Source organism: Triticum aestivum, chromosome 3B (genome assembly GCF_018294505.1).
Source record: "Triticum aestivum cultivar Chinese Spring chromosome 3B, IWGSC CS RefSeq v2.1, whole genome shotgun sequence".
In the NCBI taxonomy this organism is placed as follows: Eukaryota; Viridiplantae; Streptophyta; class Magnoliopsida; order Poales; family Poaceae; genus Triticum; species Triticum aestivum.
In genome coordinates, this window is record NC_057801.1 from 221,236,972 (window position 1) to 221,241,523 (window position 4,552).

Consider the following 4,552-nt stretch of genomic DNA (forward strand, 5'->3'; position numbering starts at 1 on the left):
CCTCGTGAGCCAGTCTGACGAGGCCGTGCCTGAGAAAGCTCCTTGTCGTCCGCCCCGCGAGGCTTGGCCCCTCGCGAGGGTCTTGAGCTTGTGTTGATGAAGATGGGCCGCGCTGGGCTCCCCTTTGAGCCACGCCGCAGGCCAGAGGCAGGCAAGTCTGGGGACCCCCGTTCCCAGAATGTCGACAATCACTTTCAGCTCAGCAGATCAACTCAAGTGTGCGGCTTGATACGTCTCCAACGTATCTATAATTTTTTATTGCTCCATGCTACCTTATCTACTATTTTGGACTATATTGGGCTTTATTTTCCACTTTTATATTATTTTTGGGACTAACCTATTAACCGGAGGCCCAGCCCAGAATTGCTGTTTTTTTGCCTATTTCAGTATTTCAAGGAAACAGAATATCAAACGGAGTCCAAACGGAATGAAACCTTCGAGAACGTGATTTTCTCATCAGATAAGATCCAGGAGACTTGGACCCTCCGTCAAGAAAGCCACGAGGCGGTTACGAGGGTGGAGGGCGCGCCCCTCCCCCCTGGGCGCGCCCCCTGCCTCGTGGGCCTCTCGGAGCTCCACCGACGTACTCCTTCCTCCTATATATACCTACGTACCCCCATTAGACCAGAGAAGGAGCCAAAAAACCTAATTCCACCGCCGCAACTTCCTGTATCCACGAGATCCCATCTTGGGGCCTGTTCCGGAGCTCCGCCGGAGGGGCATCCACCACGGAGGGCTTCTACATCATCACCATAGCCCCTCCGATGAAGTGTGAGTAGTTTACTTCAGACCTTTGGGTCCACAGCTAGTAGCTAGATGGCTTCTTCTCTCTTTTTGGATCTCAATACAATGTTCTCCCCCTCTCTCGTGGAGATCTATTCGATGTAATCTTCTTTTTGCGGTGTGTTTGTTGAGACCGATGAATTGTGGGTTTATGATCCAACTTATCTATGGAAAATATTTGATTCTTCTCTGAATTCTTTTATGTATGATTGAGTTATCTTTGCAAGTCTTCTCCGAATTATCTGTTTGGTTTGGCCAACTAGATTGGTAGTTCTTGCAATGGGAGAAGTGCATGGCTTTGGGTTCAATCTTGCGGTGTCCTTACTAAGTGACAGAAAGAGTTGCAAGGCACGTATTGCATTGTTTCCATCGAGGATAACAAGATGGGGTATTTATCATATTGCATGAATTTATTCCTCTACATCATGTCATCTTGCTTAAAGCGTTAATCTGTTTTTAACTTAATACTCTAGATGCATGCTGGATAGCGATCGATGAGTGGAGTAATAGTAGTAGATGCATAATTGTTTCGATCTACTTGTCACGGATGTGATGCCTATATACATGATCATTTCCTAGATATACTCATAACTATGCTCAATTTTATCAATTGCTCAACAATAATTTATTCACCCACCGTAGAATATCTATGCTCTTGAGAGAAGCCACTAGTGAAACCTATGGCCCCCGGGTCTATTCTCATCATATCAATCTACATCACTTTATTTTCTTGTTTTGCCTTTACCTTTTTACTTTGCATCTTTATACCAAAAATACCAAAAATATTATCTCTATCATATCTCACTCTCGTAAGTGACCATGAAGGGATTGGCAACCCCTAAGCACTGGTTGCGAGTTTCTATCGTGTTGTGCAGGTACGAGGGACTTGCGCGTGACCTCCTACTGGATTGATACCTTGGTTCTCAAAAACTGAGGAAAATACTTACGCTACTGTGCTGCATGACCCCCTCCTCTTCGGGGAAAATAAACGCTAGCTCGAGACGTAGCAAGAAGGATTTTTGGTGCCGTTGCCGGGGAGGCTTACGCCAAAGTCAACATACCAAGTACCCATCACAATCTCTATCTCTCGCATTACATTATTTGCCATTTGCCTTTCATTTTCCTCTCCCCCACTTCACGCTTGTCGTTTTATTCGCCCTTCTTCCGTTCGATCTTATGTTTACTTGTACCTTCTTTTTGCTTGCATCTTCGCTTGCTAAAAGTTTATGGATCCTCATCCACTTGCTAATCTCTTTAAGAGATCCAATTATGTTGAACCTATTGCTAGTGAGTTGAGTTTGTCTCATACACTTCACCTTTTTAATATCTTTCGTGAGTATGATGGAAAGGATAATTGTGCTCAAGTGCTTGAAGAAGAAATCTATAGAATGTTTGGTACTAAATTTTTGAATGATGAGCATGATTGCAATGTTGTTAGTCTGAATTCCTTGAATATCCATGATGCTAATGATATGCATGAATCTATAGATAATGATGATGTCGATGATTTGATTGAAATATCCCTTGATGAACATGATGCTTGCTATTCTTGTGGCCATGATGCCAATATTTATGAAGATGAATTTGCTATAGTTCCTTATGTTAAACATGAGATCGTTGCTATTGCACCCATACTTGGTAGTTCCTTTGACGAAAAGCATGATTGCAATGATTTTACTATAAATTCTCTTGATGTCAATTATGCTAATGATATGCAAAACCCTAAGCTTGGGGATGCTAGTTTTGCTATGTCTACTACCTGTTGCAATATCATGATTGGGGTGATTCTTCTTATGATCTTGAAAATTTATTTAATCCCCATGATGAATATGAGATTGATAATATTGCTTGCAATAATACTGAAAGTGGGTTTGGAAGAGTGTCAACTTTAGATCCCACATATTTGGAGAATGTTCAATCTTATGATATTTTTGATAAAAGTGGGTTGGAGAGGTCATGACTTTAGTTAATGTTAATCCCACTATTTTGGAAGAGTGTCAACTTTACATGCATGTGGATCGTGTTGAGAATATGTTATGCGATAGTTATTTTGTTGAGTTTTCTTATGACCCTACATTTAACTATTATGAGAGAGGAAAATATGGTTGTAGAAGTTTTCATGTTACTAAATTACCTCTCTTCATGTTGAGATTGCAATCATCTCTTTGTTCTTCCTTGCATATGCTAGTTTTTGCTTGCCTTGATAATTTGCTTGTTTACAAGATGCCTATGCATAGGAAGTATGTTAGACTTAAGTGTATTTTTCACATGTTTTATGATGCTCTCTTTGTGCTTCAATTCTTGTGTTTCATGTTAGCATCATTGATATCTCAATGCCTAGCTAAAAGGCTTTAAAAGAAAAGCGCTTGTTGGGAGGCAACCCATTTTTATTTTGTGTTTTTGTTTTTGCTTCTGTTTAGCAATAAATAATCCATCTACCTTCTGTTTGGATGTGGTTTTATGTTTTAATTAGTGTTTGTGCCAAGTAAGACCTATAGGATAACCTACGATGATAGTTGATTTGATTCTGCTGAAAAATAGAAACCTTAGGGCTCACGAGATTAGCTGCCATTTTTTAATGGAGAGTGATTTTGCGTTGATTCTTTTTGATTCTGATAAATAAACAAATTTTCCAGGACTTCCTATTTTGTTAGAATTTTTAGTGTTACAGAAGTTTGCGTTAGTTACAGATTACTACAGACTGTTCTGTTTTTGACAGATTCTGTTTTTCGTGTGTTGTTTGCTTATTTTGATGAATCTATGGCTAGTAAATTAGTTTATAAACCATAAAGAAGTTGGAATACAGTAGGTTTAACATAAATACAAATAAATAATGAGTTCATTACAGTAACTTAAAGTAGTCTTTTGTTTTCTTTCTCTAGCAGAGCTCACGAGATTTCTATTGAGTTTTGTGTTGTGAAGTTTTCAAGTTTTGGGTGAATTCTTTTGATGGATTATGGAACAAGGAGTGGCAAGAGCCTAAGCTTGGGGATGCCCATGGCACCCCCAAGATAATCCAAGGACACCAAAAAGTCAAAGCTTGGGGATGCCCCGGAAGGCATCCCCTCTCTCGTCCACTTCCATCGGTAATTTACTTGGAGCTATATTTTTATTCACCACATGATATGTGTTTTGCTTGGAGCGTCTTGTATTATTTGAGTCTTTGCTTGTTAGTCTACCCCAATCATCCTTGCTGTACACACCTTTTTAGAGAGCCATATATGATTTGAAATTTGTTAGAATACTCTATGTGCTTCACTTATATCTTTTGAGCTTGATAGTTTTGCTCAAAGTGCTTCACTTATATCTTTTGAGCTTGATAGTTTTGCTCATAATGCTTCACTTATATCTTTTGAGCTTGATAATTTTTGCTCTAGTGCTTGACTTAGATCTTTTAGAGCACGGTGGTGGATTTGTTTTAAAGAAACTTGATCTCTCATGCTTCACTTAGATTATTTTGAGAGTCATTAATAGAATGGTAATCTATTTATATATAAAAAGAGGTTGATGGGTTAACCACATAAAAGAGAAATATGCTAGAAAATCCTGTAAAAATTAGAAACATCCGACCATCTGTTTAATAGACCAAAGATTAATAGCCACTAGATTTAAGTGAAAGAAAATTACCCACCATTGCCATTACACAAATACCTACGTTTTATTTAAAGAGAGGAAAAACTTCATGTTATGGTACCCTCCCGTCCTCAATAATACTAGAATAGACAGCTCAAAAAATAGTCAAAGAATAAATACCCCAGGGACCTTCCTT